The sequence below is a fragment of the Ochotona princeps genome, chromosome 19 (assembly GCF_030435755.1).
Source record: "Ochotona princeps isolate mOchPri1 chromosome 19, mOchPri1.hap1, whole genome shotgun sequence".
In the NCBI taxonomy this organism is placed as follows: Eukaryota; Metazoa; Chordata; class Mammalia; order Lagomorpha; family Ochotonidae; genus Ochotona; species Ochotona princeps.
Window position 1 is genome coordinate 28,972,384 of NC_080850.1, and position 17,169 is coordinate 28,989,552.

Genomic DNA, 17,169 nt, shown 5'->3' on the forward strand with positions numbered 1-17,169 from the left:
CCAGCTATTGTGGCCATTTGGGGAGTGGGCCAGCAGATGCAGGATCTTCCTCTTTGTCTCTCCTCTCTGTAAGTCTGCTTTTCCAATAAAAATAAATGAATCTTTTTTAAAAAAAGAGTTTTTTTCCATACATTCATTCCCTGCAAAACTTGAAAACGGTGATGATCAACTAGTTGGAAAAAACCTGGTAAGTCCAAGAAATTGGTTGAATACTAAAAGTGAGGCCTGAAGAAAAAAAAAAAGGGAAGGCCTGGATCAAGCCCCGTTTCTCCCACCCCACCCCAGCCGGTCAGCCTGCAGGGGGAAAGGTCAACAGAGCTGGCTCTGGGCGCGGGCAGCATGGACAGAGCTAGGAAGCGATACTGCTTCATTCACCTGGCGGCTGTCCAGCCCTCAAATAGATTCTGCGTCCAGTCCAAAAATAAGATCACATGAGAGAGGGAGAAATAAATACGCAAGCACTTGTCCTTGGGCTTTCTGTGCACACCAGGGTCAGCCACGCTTGGAGGAGCCCAGGCGAGTGGCCCTACACGCCACCTGGCTGCCTCGGGTTCCAAGAGGCCCGCTGAGGGTGAGTGTGGAGGCTGGTTTGGCCCAGCCCTTTCCAGGAGCTCCCCTCACTCACCCCAGAAAGGGAGTAGGAGAGGGAGCACCAGTGGATCCTCCAGGCTGGCAGATCAAGGCATCGCCCCTCTGTCTTGAAGGACACCCCTGCTGATGCGGATGGGAAATCCCTTCTCCCGCAGTTGGCTGCCTGCAGCTCCCAGGCGGCTGCTGTGAATGCTGCCCCAGAACCTACCCACAGAGGTGAGTGTATCTTGGTGGCCAGGTGCCCCACTCCTGCAGAGCATCATCTGCTTAGCTCCATGCTCGCTCTACCTTCACGCTTGCTCTCCACAGCTACACTCGCGCCCACCTGCACCTGCCTTCCTGCCCTGCTCTGTCCGGCTGTGTGGTGGCTTCAGTCTGTACAAGGCACGCTACAGCACAGTGCTCCTGTCCTCCCTCTGCCTGGAGGCCAGTGCTCCCATGAGGAACTGGCTAGGTCTATTAGTGGGGCAGCAGGAAGTGAATCCCACCAAGTGACTTATCATCTTTGCTGAATCCAAGATATTTATCAACAAACCATTATATAAATTCCATTATGACAGTTATTGCTTCTTGCTTCTAAAAGGTGCAAGATGAGATAGGAAACAAAAGGATGTCAGCAGATTCCTCGACATTGGGTAAAAGAGGAAAAAGACAGTCTCCGACCTCTCCACCCCTCCCTTGCTGACTTCTCAGAGCCCTGCATGAGACTCTTCACATATCCCAGAACGCTTGGTTGACAAGAAGCGGAATGCCAAGGGTTTAGGAGGAAGGGTGGCTCTGTGAGAAGAGCCCAGGGACAAAGAGGAGAAATGCAGTGGTCCTGGGCTGACCTTTTAGTGTCTCTGCCTTGTGGCAGACAGGACATGCCCCCACAGCTATGTAAAAAATACAGGTGCCATAATCACATGTATAGGCATGTTGTTCCTCTGGACACAGACTGCTCCTGTGTGCTGGACTACACACCACCCGCTCCCCCTTGCTGGGAATCAGCCAGCAAGAGTGAAGTCGTTCCTGGGCTAAGTCATGATTCCTGCAGTAAGCAGACACTGGGAGACTTAGACAAAGAGAAGGCAATTGTTGCTCATGGCCCCAAAAGGGCAAAGGTGTGAGAGCATGCAGTGTCTGGCATGCCAGTGAGGGCTTCCAACATCTGTCTCCACTTCTTGGTGCGGTATCCCCTGAGTCAGGCTATTGCCAGGAAGACGTAACCTGACTGTGGGGACATGGTGGCTGACACCCTACCTGCATTGCCAGCCTGCAACAGCAGGTGCTCCCTGCTTCCAGGAGTGCTCGAGTCTCAGGGTCTCATCTCAGGGCACCAGTGTGGGTACTGCCCCTGTCCCTGCCATGGTGCTGTAGTCATCCCCATCCCAAATCACACGAACTAGAAGTAATGAAGGAAAGGCTGGCTCCCCACAGGCAAGGAAGGGGCTCGGCCCAGGAGAAGGGCATGATATAGCACGGCCAGGGCCAATGGCTGCCACTACGCTACTTGTTTGTGACTGAGAATTAAGCTTCATCCCCTTCCTTTCTCTTCCGTTCCACTAACATTGACCATTGACACAGCTCTCTCCGCATGCCCCTAAGACTCCATGTCATATCAATCCTAGAGACCCTCAAAGAGTGGGGAAGACATCTGCGGGTTGAGCTCTAGCTCAGACCCCAAATCAGCCACCATGCCCAGGTCCCCAGGTTGTCTATGCTTGTTTGGGTCTCCCTCTCCCTCACCCCTACCTCCCTGGTCCTGCTCTCCCTTCCTCTACCAAAATGACGCATCTAACAAGCACCAGATTCCCAGTGAGGCCTGGTGTGACCTCGCAGACTTTCTCTGAACTTGGCTGATACTGACTACCAGGGTTGTAGCCTAGAATCTATTCACTCCTTTAGAACTCCATGTACGTTTGTTTCTTTATCATCTTGAATTTTAGTTTGCTGGGGGAAAATGTAACTTCATTCCCCAGCCCACATATAGCAGGTGCTCAGTTAAGTGCATCCAATTAACTGCCAGCTGACCTACACAGCTTAGGGAGGATGGCTGCATTGTTCAGTTTTTAGAATAATTATTATTAGTGTAAATACCGGACTGCACTTGGAATGTGTGCTGGGGTCCCTCTAGGCCTCACCTCATCACAAGCCTATGAGGCAAACACTCCTGCTATCCCATTTGATATGGGGGGAAACAGAATTTCATAGAATGAAGTCACTAGTCCTAAACTAACATCTGGTGGCGATGTTAGGATGATAATCTTGGCTTTCCCCCTGCCTGACTAAAGAGCAAGGGACCTGGGGCATTGGTCAGGGCTCCGGAGGAAGCTCAGCTGCTGCAGGGTCCTCCTCTGCCACCTGCACTCCTGTGGTCACCAGGGGCTGGCGTGGTGTATGACTGTCAGGGTTCTTAGTAGATTCTACCCAGGTTGAGGGGTCATGCTCCTGCTCCAGAAGCCATAGGAAAATCAAGGGAGCAGGGACCTCACAGAAGGAGGTGCCCCTGAGGCTCTTAGGGCTCTAGATGCTCTCTAATTAAATGGAGGTGGGATGGTTTTTGGTGAAACTGCTGGAGGGCAGGCTTTGGAATTCAGGCTTTAGACCACTAGTCACCAGATGTGACCCTGCCCACCTCCTGCCCTTACCAGGGGTGATTGGGCCCTCTCCCTCAGAAGATGGCTGGATGGATTTGAAAGACAATGAAATTCCAATCTCAAAGGATATCAGAAGGTTAGGAAAATGGCATTCCTGACATCACACCTCCACATCAAGCCACGGCTGAACAGTCCCCTAGGTACTGGTGGAACACTGGACCCCAGGGCAAACTCTTTCTTTGAGGCTCCCTAGCTAGTGTCCCCAAAGAGCACATTCTGTTTGATTTGTGTTGCTGCATGGAGCCTCACCATGTTCACCAAGAGACCAAGGGGCTGAAGCCCTCTCCTCTCCTAATGGTACAACCAAGGCCCAGGGAGGTCACGTGGTGCCCCCACATGATACACAAAGTCCTGCAGAAGGATTAGAAGAGCACTGAGGTGTTGGGACTACATGTTTGGTGGTAATCTTCGGGAGAATCAGAGAAAAATCACCTTCAGACTCAAGAGAACAGAAAGCCTTCAGAGCAGCATCCATTCCTGGCATCCCAGCCCAGCAAACCAGACAGGTGCACTGCTGATGCTTGGACAGAGTGCATTGTGTCTGTGTGTGTGTAGGAGGGGTGGTGGTATCATTCTGAGCAGTAATAGGTGGGTACCCTGAAGATGCCTTGCTAGGGAAGCAGTCCACTCTGTGTGATACCATTTACAGGAAATGGCCAGGATGGGAAAATCTACAGACACAGAAACTTCATTAGTGACTGAGCTAGGCCTGGCAGGAGGCCTATGGAGTGACTGTCAGAAGCCATGGGGGCTCTCTGAGGTGGATGGTGAAAAAAAAAAGTCACTAAAATTGTGGTGGTGGTGTTGGTATAGCACGATGCCAACACCAAAAGCTGCTAAGTACACACTGTAAATGGGGGGATTGTAGGGACTGAGAAACCCTAAATAGCTCCTTAGTAAAGTCACAGGCTCAGCAACGGATCCTCTCTGCAGGACCCGGTGCCACTGGGTGGGGCAGATGAGCTCATCTTTGTCCCACAGAGCCTGACTGTGGGCTACGCACACAAGTCCGGTGCCAAGATCACAGACAGAAACCACTAGGATCCACACTAGGTCTCCCTAGAGGCCATGCTGGGAGGATTTCCCCTTCTGTAGCACAGAGCACTTATATTTCCCAGGATCAAGTTCATGAGTCTTTTCTCACTCTTGGCTCTCAGTCATGCTCCAACACTGAAAGCACCAAGAGTATAAATCTTATGAACTGATGCCTGCCTGTCATGTCTTCCCTTCAGATGTGTCTTTTTACATCTAAATTTTTTATTTTTCAGGATTTTAAAGAACAAACCGGAGTCCAAATTGATTTTGTTTGTTTTTGCCAGATGACCAATTTTTTTAAGATTTATTTATTTTTATTGGAAAGGATGATATGTAGAGAGAAGATACAGAGAGAAAGATCTTCCATCTGCTGATTTATTCCCCAAGTGGTCACAATAGCTGGAGATGAGCTGACCCAAAGCCAGGAGCCAAGAGCTTTGTGTGGGTCTCCCAAGTGGATGCAGGGTCTCAAGGCCTTGGGCCTCCTCTACTGCTCTCTCAGCCAAAAGCAGGGAGCTGGAGTAGCTGGCACATGAACCAGCACCCATGCAAGATTCAGGTGCATGCAAGGCAAGGATTTAGCTACTAGGGTATTGCATTGGGTTCAGATTGCCAATGATTAAACCAGGAGTCCTTAACCTTGGTTCAAGTGAGCTTAGTGTATCTTATAACTTCCTGAAAATTATGTGGGAAAAGTATAGTAGTGTGTGGGTGTACGTGTATGCAGAAAAACATTTATTTGGGGAGGGAAGTAGGGGGTCAAATATTGTAAGATTTTAAAAAATTTATTTGAAAAAAATTAAAGAGAGATAGAGACAAAGATCTTTCATCTGCTAGCTTCTTCCCCAACTGGCCATAACTGCAAGGGCTGAGCCAACCAAACCCAGGAACCAGGAGCTTCTTCTGGGCCTCCCAGGTAGGTGCAGGGTCCAAGCTCTTGGGCCATTTTCTGCTGCTTTCTCAGAGGCATTAATAAGGGGCTGGATCAGAAGTGGAGCAGCTAGAACTTGAACCAGTACCCATATGGGATGCCAACATTGCAGGTGGCGGTTTTATCCATTATGCCACAATCCTGGCCCTGATCTTGTCAGATTTTGAAGCACGTCTGTGACTCAGAAAAACCACAAGGCTTTCTACATCTCCTAACGTGCCTGGGATCCAGGCCGATTGGTGATGTAAATATTAGTTTACAGGACAGCTCTTATGCCCTCACAGATGGAGGGCTGAGGGGTACTCCTGGGAAGGCTCTTGGTCATGAGTCACGTGAAAGTCATAATACCTTGTGGCTCAGTATTTTGCTGAGACAAAGCAAAGGGAACCACTTTCCCCAGATTTCTTGGGGTGCCTACAGAGCTCCTCCATTTTAATTGAGGAGCTGATACATCGGTTTTGCTGAGCACATGGGGTCTTTTTTTGTCACAAATACTTTAAGGAGGCTTAGAGTTCAATAGGCACAAGCCAGGAGGAAACTGAAAACCAAACTGCTGTCACAGACTGGGAGGCAAAAGCCCTTGGGCACAGACTCATACATGCAAGTAACAAATACACCTGCTGCCCCCGCTGTGTGCCAGGCCTGGTCTACAACAGAGGCTCTCACCATGGTCCCTGCAGCAGGTACACCAGCATAGCTGTGGTGGTTCCACCCATACTCACCGGGTTATAAACTCAGCAGTGAGGAGGGCTTGGTGCTCTGCAGTCTAACAAACCCTTCAGGTGACTTGATGCACACTAAAGCTTGGGCACCACTCGGCTAGGTCTCGGGGATAGTATGACAAAAGGACACACACTTGTGCGATAGGAGGAGACAGCAAGCATGCAAGTAACTATCTGATAAACATGACAGTTTTCCAACTCCTAGGTTATAAGCATGGTCCTGTGAGGCAGTGTGTTGAGAGGCTGATGACAACAGGTGGTCAAGGTGAAGGTCATCCAAGTTGAGATCAGAATGCTAAGAAGAAGCCAGCCAAGAAAAAAATCCAGCGACAGACAAGGGTTGTACTCATTCTGGGCCAAAGAAATAGCAAGGTCAAAGGTCCCGTAGCAGGTCCGAAGCTGGTCAGTGTGAGGAGAAACAGTGTGCCTGGAGCACAGTCCTCGAGAGGCAGTACACAGGGGTGACCTGGGAGAGAGGCAGGTGGCCTGGCTTCTCAGTGCAAGGGAAAGGTACCAGGCAGTTTGGAACAAAAAAGAGCACAATCAGACTAATGTCTTTGCTTGATCCTCCTGGAATGCACTGTAGGAGCAAAGGAGGACAGCTAGAAGAATACAGCAATAATCTAGGCAAGACGTACTGATGCCTGGCTAGACTAGGTCATTGTGCAAAAAAATTCTGTTAAGTGAAAAAAAAAACTAACAAAGAATTGTGCAAGACAGTGTGCATAGAAAATGGTTCTCTAGCAGAAATATGCTGGAGGCTGCAAAGGCACCCCTCTGCCCAGCTCCACACTCAAAGGTAACAGGGTTTCTCTTTGAAGAGCAGAGGTGCAATGAGAGGTGCACTGCTCTATGCCTTGTGCATTTTAATTATGCGTAAGGAAGCTTTAAGAGGTTCATGCAAAAAGGAGAAAAGGCAGTGCAAATTTTCCATAACCTTTTAGAATTCTTCTACATGAGTATTCTGTTTTCCTTTAATTATTTTATAACAGGGGCTGACTTTATAGCACAGCTAGTAAAGCCATTGCCTATGATGTTGACATTCCATATGAGTGCCAGTTCATTTTCTGGCTGCTCCACTTCTGATCCAGCTTCCTGCTAATGTACCTGGGAAAGCAGTGTAAGATGGCCCAAGTGCTTGGATTCCTATCACTTATGCAGGAGACCTAGAGGAGACTCCTGGTTCCCAGCTGCGACTCAGCCCAGAAAATCTGGCTGTTGTGGCCATCTGGGGAAGGAACCAGCAGATGGAAGATTTCTAACTATTTTCAAAATAAATAAATCAGCCTCTAGAAATAAATATATGTGTGTGTGTGGCATTTAAAACTGCAACAGAGGAAAACATATGAGAAGAGGTGCCCAGTGACGGGTACTGGTGGTGACGATGCCCTCTTCCAGCCTCCTTTCCTGGAGCTGCTGGAGAGCTGTGCTGGCAGGTAAGGGGTGCACAGGGGCTCTGCAGAGTCCTGGGACCCAGCTTATGTCGTGAGGCTCTGCAGATGTGGGTGGCGCCATGAATGGCTGCTGCCCTTCCCAGTGCCCTCCGTCGCCCTGGCAGCAGGTTCACTGTGAGGCCAGAGTGCTGCTGATTTACTGGCTTGAGTGGACACAAACAGAGGAAATGCCTTGCTTGGGAGACAGAGGCACACAGCATCTGATTCCGGCCGTCAGCTGATTAGGATTTGTTGTGCCCGAACAGGGTCAAATGAGATTAGAAAGAAAATGCCGTGCTCCTGGGCTGTGTTTCAGAGAAACACACCATTCCTGTCAACAGGAGACGGTACAGCAGCTACTGCATGTCAGTCTCCAGTTCCAAGACGAGGAGATGCGGGGCTTCCAGGTTGCAGGGGGAGAGGCAATGCTGGTTTCTGGGCCAGGACAAAACCCTCTGCCTCCATCCATGCTCTGCCTCTTTTTTCCATTGGTGTAGTTTGTCTGATTTTCAGAGGCACTGAGCATAGAATAAGTAAAACCCTGGGGGTGCCACCCTCTTCCATTATTGTCACCAAAGGCTGAGTCACTTCCGGTGGCAGTGACTGTCTAAGTGCTTTGCATCAAGCCCACCCCTTCAGACACAGCAGGAAAAGTTTCACTCGTGGCTCCAGCCACAGCCCTTGGGCCTGACTCTGGGCAAGAGTGTGACTCTGCGTATAAGCGTGCACACTGGGATTCAGTGGGTCCTGCATATCTGTCATTTTTCTGCCTTTCTCACACCTCCTCGGTAGAGCTAGCAAGGCTCTCAAGTCAGGGTTCCTCATGGCAGACACGGCTTTGACCATGCGCAACAGCTTGGAGGGGAGACCTGGCTTGTGCTGGCTGCCCCTCACAGGACTATGCACACTGCGGATGCTCATAAAGTGGCCTCCCTGGTTCATCTGTCCCCTGATCATTTCCTGGACGGAGGCTCTTTTGGAGTCAGACTCTTCCACGTGGCCATCCTGAAGTCCTTCCCACTCGAAACAACAGTGGGGCCAAGCAACACTCACATGATCATGTCCTGGGATTCTTAAAAGTAAAAAGGTCCCCATGTATATTATTTAAAAGATAAATCTAGATAAATGGCATAGAAATTGAAATAAATATAGAAACTGATGGATGTTGACACGAGACTTTGAAATGTCAACGCTTGGGGGATTGTGTTACTGTGACACTCTCTCTTTCCCACTATTGGGATGGTAACATTGCCACTCAAAGGATGGTGCAGAAACGAGTACATGATGGTAGCTAGGGATTATACTTGTATTTGCCTAAAAGCTCAGTGTGTGAGTGTGTGTGTGTATGAGAGAAAAAAAACACTGTTTCAGAACTAGATGTAACAGGGAGATAAAATAATAACTTGCAGCTGTACATCCAACATCCCAGATTCTCCCACACTCAGTTTTCTCCACAATCCCATCAGTGTGCAGCGGAGATGTGCTGGTGGTGGCCAAGTCTTACTGATCTCCTTTAATGGGGAAGGCATTGGGAGCCCTGAGGGACTCAGGACCAGCCCACAAAACAGCTGGGCAGGTTCCAGGGTGTGAGCATGAAGTGAGGGGGCTGGGGGACTGCAGCCCTGGGTACCCCAGGTGCAGACATTAGGTCTGCACCTCTGGGTGGAGCACTTGGGATTCTTCAGGTTTTCCTGCCAAACCCATCACTCCACTTGGCTCAACAGAGAGAAGGTGCACACCCTATGGAGCTGGTGACTCAGTGTATTCTAGAAAGCAGCTGTCGGAAAAGCCTTCATCTTGCCATTCAGAAGACCCATGTAGTCTCATCAGGAGGATGTTGGGGTTGAATGCTAAAGACCCTTATCCCCCAATGTGTGGATGTGGCAGCTCACAAAGGCCTTGCTTCAGAGTATCTGCAGACACGAATGTGCTCTACACCTTCCAGTCCCTTTTGGGAAAGCAGCTGTTGGCCCACTATGAGAGTTCCATCCTAGTCTGGGTCACCAGCAAGCAAGCTCATCCCTGCAGAAGACTTGTCCCGGAGCTACGTGAGAAGACTGGGGATCAGGCTCCTGTCTCCGTCTTCCTGGACCAGAGCAACTGCCCAGAGGAGGGAGAAGCAGAGAGTAAATTTCCAGTTCCCATAGGTCTGGCTGTTTCTGAATCATTAGGTGGGCACGCTTGCATGTTCACAAACACACACACACTTGCACACTCACACCTCCTGGGCTCACCAGCGAGAAGAAAAGATCGATCATGTTTCATTGTTCTCTTCAAAGATTCTGCATCCATGCATGCCCATCCTTTACACTTTCTAGTTCAAGAGTCACTCATTCAGGTGGCTTCCTCCCTGTCTTAGCTGCCCTGCCTTGGACAAGTCCCTGCCCAAACAGCAGGGCCCATGGGAGGCTCCACCTAGTGCAGCCGGTCAGGGGATGGCACAAAGTGCTCTCTGCAGCCCTCTCCACCCCCACGGCTTTCTTGGGTGGTCGTGACCCCTGTGATTGGCTGTGTCTAGTGCCTTTGGCAGGGACTGGCTCAGGATCGGATATCGCGCGCGCGCGCGCGCACACACACACACACACACACACACACACCACGGCCCCAGACACTGACACCCTGGGCCAGGCGGCAACACAGTAGCAGAGAAAAGGGCTCCTTTCATCCGCAGCCCTGCAACTCCCAGAAGTCTCTGCCGCATGACCTGCTGCTCCCTGGCAACGCAGGCCTCCAACCAAACAGGACTCGGCGCTTGGGAGTCCTCCATGGTGATCGCCCCAGGACCAACCATGTTAAAATAACACTCAGGGGCGCTGCGGGGCTGTCTGCCGGCCTCTGCCTCCCTCCCCACTGGCTGGAGAAGCTCCACATTCCCCCGGACCCGGGGCCACTGACAGCATTGGGTGCGTCCCCAGGGAGTGGGCTGGGGCAGGGACAGAGCCAAAGGCCGCCGTTCTCAGCGCTGCCCGGGGACTGGTAGGGGCTGTGTGGCGCGGTGGCTGGAAGCGGGCCAGCACCTGATGTGCATGCCGTGGCCCGTCCCTCTCTCCACACAGAGCCGCAGTACCCAGAGGACCGGGGAGCGGCCCGGCCTGCGGGGGAAGCAGCCGCACGCAGGACACACGGGTGGGCTCTGTTTCTTCTGGGAGGACCCAAGCAAGTGAGCCGAGAGCCACAGCCTTCAGTCATCTTGCGCTTCCGGTAAGAATTGGGGTTTCTCTGTTCTAGGGGGACAGAGAGAAGCTTATACCAGGAGTTGCGTGTGTTTGCATGTGTGTTTGTCTGAGTGCAAGTACAAGGCTACTTGAGCAGAAAGAAAGAGGAGCCAGGTAAAGGCAGAGAGATGTTTTAAAGTGGCTAGCACTTAAACTAGCCTCCTGGCAGGTGAATTCCAGACATCTCCCTTCTGGCTCTGTTTACAGTAGGCAAGCGCTTGCTGACGCTGATGGCACAGACAAGGAAAAACAGCACCTGCACTCAAGAGACTACAGAGGGAGGAACAGGGGATGTACCAGTCTGCCCCATTATCTCTGCTGCTTCCGCCAGCCAGGGAGCTGCAGGGGTCTGCAGGGGGAGGGAACAGGCTAATTTACCGCAGAGCTGGACGCAGCCCTTGTGGTTCTGCGGGTGCCCACAGCCATGGCCCTGTGGATCTGGCTACTACTATCTTGCTGTGTCACACAGTCCACTCCCTCTGGGCAGTCTGGAGCACCTGTCCCTGCACTGGGCAGCTTCGGTTTTGACCTTCTGATGGACACTTGGGCCAAAAGGCAGGGTTACAGAGTGTGGCAGCTGAAGGTTTTAATTGGGGTGGGGGAGAGGGACATCCACTGAGTACCTGGGTAACTTGCAGCCGTGACTAGCACAGCCTCTCAGGACCCAGTTGATGGGTACCCGTTTACAGGAGCTGGAATGGCCGCCACTGGGCATTCTTTGGCATGTATGGCATAAATACTCAGATTGCTTCTGCATGCCAAAAGTATGAGAGGCTTCTAGAGTGAGCCTAAGAAATTCAGACTGCTGACTGTTGGGGTGAGAATTTCAGGTATTTCATCAAGCTCTCATGTTTTCAAGGACCTCATCTTGAGTCTCACGCACAGAGCCTACCCTGCATTGTGACAGAATGCAAACCTTATGCCTTCTCTAACTGCTGTCCATTCAGCCCCACTTCTCCTTCCCTTCTGCTTTGGCAACAGGCACTTTCCCTTTCACTCTCTGGGGGCTGTGACTGTTTCCTGCTGAGATGCACGAGCCCAGGAAGACGGGTCCAGCTGTCCCTGCGATGGCTCTGTGCAAGGGTAGCACGGTGGCAGAGGGCTGGAAAGCCAGGGACCTTGCCCTGGTCTGGTGGTATCTGCTGAGGACTCAGCCAGGGCAGTGTGTCCCTGTGGGGGAGTCTGACTCAGTCACAGATTCCCAGTTCCTTTGTTTTCCTGGGAGCTCACTGAGGGCTTCCCAGGCAGATCCTTTCCTGCGCTGGTATTCCTGAGGGCAAGAGCCCTAATCTGCCACAGGGGGCAGCTGGTGGACACAGGAGGCTGAATCCTGTGACCCCGGCTTCAGTTAATGTGAATGAAAGGACTTGGCCAACAACAAAGTCAATAGAGGAAAAGATAACAGGGTGAAGAATGAGTGTCTTGAAGATACGCTTCCAAACCTGTTGTTTCCATATGGCTTGTCTGGTTCCAAGAAGCAGGGTTGGGCTAAGTGGTGTGATGGTGCAGGCAATCAGCATCCACAGGGGACACGTGTCTGTGCACCTGACTCTTCCAGGAGGCATGTCTATACACTCTGCTCCTTGCTGAAAGATGTCTGAACCCAGGCAGGAGCGAAAACATTATCACTGTGCTGTAATGCACTGTGTGGACCCTGCAGAAACCAACAGAGCTCCCAGGGCTACCAGAGCTGCTGTCCTGCCTGCCACGAGAGAGGCTAGTGTGCGCAGTGGAAGGCACACCCACTTCCAACTCATTAAAGAGGTATTGCTTGGCAAATGCCAAGTGCACCTTGAAGGAGACTGCTGGAAAAATAACCTGTAGTCATTTGTGCCCCTGGCATAGCCTGCTCTAGGTAAATCTAACACCCATCCATGACACATACGTTGAGAGTGAATGAGTATGTTTTTCCTAAAGAAAGAATTCACTCAACCACCAATGTTTATCATGTCTAAAAATGAGTCCCATCTCAGACCTAACAGGATCCAATCCTGCCAACCACAGAGAAGGGCGGTGACCGATGGAAGAAGGGCAGGTAACGGAGGAGGAGCTTGGGCTTCAGGGAGATCACATTCAGCCAGCAGTTCTCTAAAGGAACCCCAAGACGGAGGAGCAAGGATGGGGGTCTGAGCCAGGGGCCTGCAGAAGAGAAAGGCAGGAAGGGAACACCAAATCTTTCAATTCCTGAATTGCACTTCATGAGGGAGGCAGGGTCACTCAGTGGCTAAGTACATCAATTCTGTGGTCAGTTTGCCTGGGGTCCAAAGCTTGGCCATGCCACTTCCCGTGCCTGTGCCTCAGTTGCCTCCGCTGTTACAAACACAACCTTACTGTTAAAAGAGTCAAATGGGTGACACCCTTAGGGTGGTGCCTGGCTTCCTGTGTGATGTGAGCACTGCTGTTATTGCTGAAAAGTGATCTCTGAGAGGGCTGCTCACAGCCCTTTGACTCCAAAGTGACACTTTCTGAGTGGCCACCAGGGCCCCTTGGATGGGTGGGCTGCCTCTGAGCACAGAAGGAAGTAGAAGAGCTCTTCTCATGGTCAGCGGCATGACTTATACCCCGACCGATCCCAGACACACCCCGGTCTTTATGTATAGCACCTTGTAGGTTCACAATCCCCACCCTCTGAGTGGGCCTGGGATGACTTTTAAGTTTACTTTGACTAGATTAAGGAATACTTACACATAGAAAACCACTATTTTGTATGTTTCAAAAGATCTTAACGCATGGACACCCTCCAGGTGAGCAGGCACCATCCCACCGGCAGGACACCCAGAGACCAACCTAACTGTGAATTGGTCTCTCCACCTTAGAGCTGGAACACACTCATCTCGGGCTATGGGCATCAGAGCTCTAGATGTGCTGGCCTGATGTAGACTCTAGGACCCACGCCAGCAGCTTCCGTGCCAGGCACTCAGACTCCTGACCCTCAGCTGGGAGCCTCCCCCTTTGGCTTCCCTGGCCTTGACACCCTTGGACTTGCTTAGAGCAGTGCTACTTGGCACTCCAGTCGGCACAGGACCTGTCATGGGACTTACTCGTTTCAACAAGCCCACTGGCCAATTCCCCTAATAAATTCCTTCTTGTAAGTTTGTGTATGAGGGCACCTCAAGAAGTTAGTAGGAAAAAATGGATGTGAAAGGAAGTTTATTTTTATGTAAAATATTTGGAAACCCATGTTGTTTTTTTTTCATAATATGCTTTTACCATCATCTTCTTGAACACTCCCTCATACATACTCTGTTGGTCCAAAAAGCTTTCTGGTTTCTAGAAAGCAATGACTCAGACAGGATTTGTACAGATGCAGGGATAGTGGTGTGGTGAGGTGGAGCCAAGCATTGCCAGTGACAGGCTCAGGGCGGGGGTAGTGCCTACCTTGGAGCAAGGTGGTGTCACCACATGGCATTGCTCATGAACACGATGCATCTCCGCTTATCCAGGATTCATGTTCTGTTCTCCAGGGCCTCTCATGCTGTGTGTATCCTAAGAATCAAGGGAAGCTTGCTGAGAAATCAGGTTCTGAGGTGCTACCTGCAGAAGTTGCCATATAGGACATTCCTGAGGGACCCAGGGGTCCTGTACTTCCTAGTTGGAGTCCAGATGTTTCTGCTGACAGGGGTCCCTAGGCCCCCGAACGAAGAGGCTCAGTTTGTCTGTCTGAGTAGAGGGACCACCGTTTCTTCAGCTTTATCTTCTTTGTCATCACCTACTTTCTGAATGACCTCACAAGACCTCCACTACCCTAATAACAATATCCATACGCTTCCTGCATGGTCCTTTATCGTGGCCAGGCACAGTGCTAAGCCTGCTACTCACATGCTTCTCTCATCAACTTTCATGTGCATCCTGTAAGTTAGGTGCTGCTCTTTCCACATCTCACAGCCCACTTTGGGCCCTGACTTTGGGTGATCTCATTGAAGACCAATACATGAACCAGGTGGCAACTGGTTCATTTTGATTCTGAGTGCCTCTATGTTGGCTTAACCCATGCTAGATACAAGCAAGCCCGAGGCCCAAGCAGGAAAGACTAAAGAGGAAGAGTAGAGGGGGAGGAAAGAAGATAAGGAAAGGGAAAAGAAGACAAGAAGCAGGAGGAGAAACAGCAGTGGAAGCCTTGTAGGAACTGCTAAGGACTGCTGCACTTGGCCCATTCCTGGGCTACCTCTGGGGACACACAGGCACAGGAGAGCCAGGACTGATGCTACACAGGTACAGACATCTGCTAGGCAGTCACACCCCTGTGTGCATATGGTGGAGGAGCTAGGTCAGCTTCTATAAGAAGCTGATGCTTGGGTTGCCATCTCACAGGTTGCCAAGTGTGTCACCTGCTGAGGGCAAGGTATGCCAAGTGGGGGAGGAACATGTGTGAAGGTGACATACCATCATGAAGGGGCAGGAGGAGGAAGGCTGCTGGGGCTGGAGTACCAGGAAGAGGGAATGAACCAGAGCCATAGGGGGCAGGCAGGGTGAACCCTACCGATGTACTGGAGGGTTTAAGTCCTTAAGCTGCAAGACAGGGGAGCAAGTGATCCGACATAGGGAAAATTCTCATTTCAACACAGGCAGTGTTGGATGGCAATGCTGGAGGTGTGCCTCAGCAGAAACCCAGCACTGAAACAAGATATGAGATTCCCAAGATAAAACATTTGGGTTCAGATGGTTTATCGATCCCAATGTCTCTCAACAGTGTGCTCTGTCACAGCCCCCCTGGGAAGGGACTAGAAGGGGACACTACTCTCCCAGGAACCAGGCTGGGCTCCTACTGCATGTGACAACATGGCCTATTGCTAGCATCAATGGGGTATACAGAAAGCTCCCATGACTACCAGCTCTCCTTTGCCTGCTTCTCCCCTGCCCAGCCCAAGAACAGGCAGGTGTATTTTTCAGCAGAGTCCTGGAGAATGATAAGGACTGCCATGGTTCAGGTTTTGCAATTGTTTTGCCAGCCTGCTGGAATGTTCCCCACAGTTCTTCACATAGTGAAGTTCCTCTCATTTGCAAGCCTTCCTGTCCCTCCCTAGTGGACCTCTTTTTGCTTCGTAGCACTTATCCATGGTGATCTTGCCAATCTTTCATTTTAATGATTTGAAAGTCAAAAGTTATAGCAAGAGAGGGAGAGACAGAGAGGCAGAATTTTCATCTGTTGGTTCACTCCCCAGATGGCTAAAACAGCCAAGGTTAGGCCAGGCCAAATCCAGAAGCCAGAGGCTTCATCCTGGTCTCCATGTGGGTGGCAGGGGCACAAATGTTTGGGCCATCTTCTGCTGTTAACAGGGAGCTGGACTGGAAGCAGAGTAGTTGGAATATTAAGTGGCACCTATATTTCATGCTAGTGTCACAGGCAATAGCTTTCCCGGGTATACTACAATGCCAGCTTCTAATTAGAACATTTTGTAGAAACTTGGTATTACCTATTCTCCCCTCCAGAACATTAGGCACAGAAAGGCAGGAACAAGCTTTTGTCTTGTTCCTTGATGTATCTCTAGTGCCTAGAACAGAGCCAAGCCATACAGCAGGTGTTCGGTTTTTTCAGGCATTGAATACTGAGTGGGGATACCCAGGGCAGCAATGGGACCTTATAATTGCACTGGAGAGGGGTGAGGCACTTCTGAGAGCAAAGCCAAGAAATTTCCATCAGAGCCTCTAATCCTAACAATGCCCAGGACCTCATGCTATGAGTCAACCATTCTAATCTGGTTGCCTTAGTCTCTTTTCTGCAGAAAAGTTAAGTTTGGAGTCAGGAGAAGTCCACTCTAGTGGTGCTGTTCAAGCAGAAGAGTGGATGACTTATTCTAGCTGATGGACATCACAGGCAAGCAAGTGAGGCCAGGTGCCTGGAAGGGAGACGGTGATCCCACTTGCTCCCAGAAGCAGATGGAGTCCCATCTCCCCCCACCCATCTGATGGGAATTGTGGAAAAGGTTTGCATTGATTAATCGATATGGGCACAGAGCTGAACCAATACCTTGGGGAATGAGAAGAGCTTCTGGTTTCTGAGAGTCCTCCTGTCTTTTCTCAGAATCTCTGGGAGAGTTGAGAAATGCAACTGAGGAAAAAGCTGAGAACGAGGCTCCCCAGTCCCTCCATGGGTCTGCCCATGGAGGGTGAGTTCAGAGTTACAGGCTGCCTGGAGCTCGCTGGCTGCACATGCTTTGGGAAAAGGTGATGCTTATGTCATAAGAGGAAATATTCCTCCCAAATTTCAGCCTCACTCGGTTTTTTCTGCTTGATAATGAGGGGCTTTCTAGCTGGAAGAAACTTAAGATCAGCTTCAGTTTCTTTCCAAGGTTAAACTCTGCACCCAGTTGACACATGAGACTGAACTCTGTTCTGGGATGCCCGGCCGGGGCCTTGGGAAACAGAGCTCTGGGTTTCTCGGAAAGGGAGTTGCCATGGGATACCAAGACTCCTTTTGATCCCTCCAAATCAGACCCGTGTCTCTCAGAACCTTTCATTATGTCAGAACAACAGCCCTGGCATCTGGAGCAGAGCAGGACTCTGGGGAAGCCCGTGTAGCTTGGAACTGCAGATCTGACACTCAGCAGCTGTGTGATCCTGGTCCAGTTACACAACCTCTGTGCTCCTGTAAAATGCAGGCAA

The 17,169-nt window shown here is 50.7% G+C and overlaps 1 protein-coding gene across 5 annotated transcripts in view; it reads left to right on the top strand.

The window, feature by feature from the left end:
* The first annotated feature begins 476 nt into the window (after positions 1-476).
* The window catches only part of FGF1 (fibroblast growth factor 1), an 86,912-nt gene continuing 70,219 nt past the window's right edge, over positions 477-17,169 (top strand). For 2 of the 5 annotated variants that reach the window (XM_058677777.1, XM_058677780.1), the window contains exon 1: positions 477-807. The gene's annotated coding sequence lies outside the window, so the exon portion shown is untranslated. Of the gene's footprint in view, positions 808-10,460; positions 10,553-17,169 lie in introns of those variants that run through there. The other 3 variants (XM_058677778.1, XM_058677779.1, XM_004586508.3) reach the window with 2 other exon arrangements.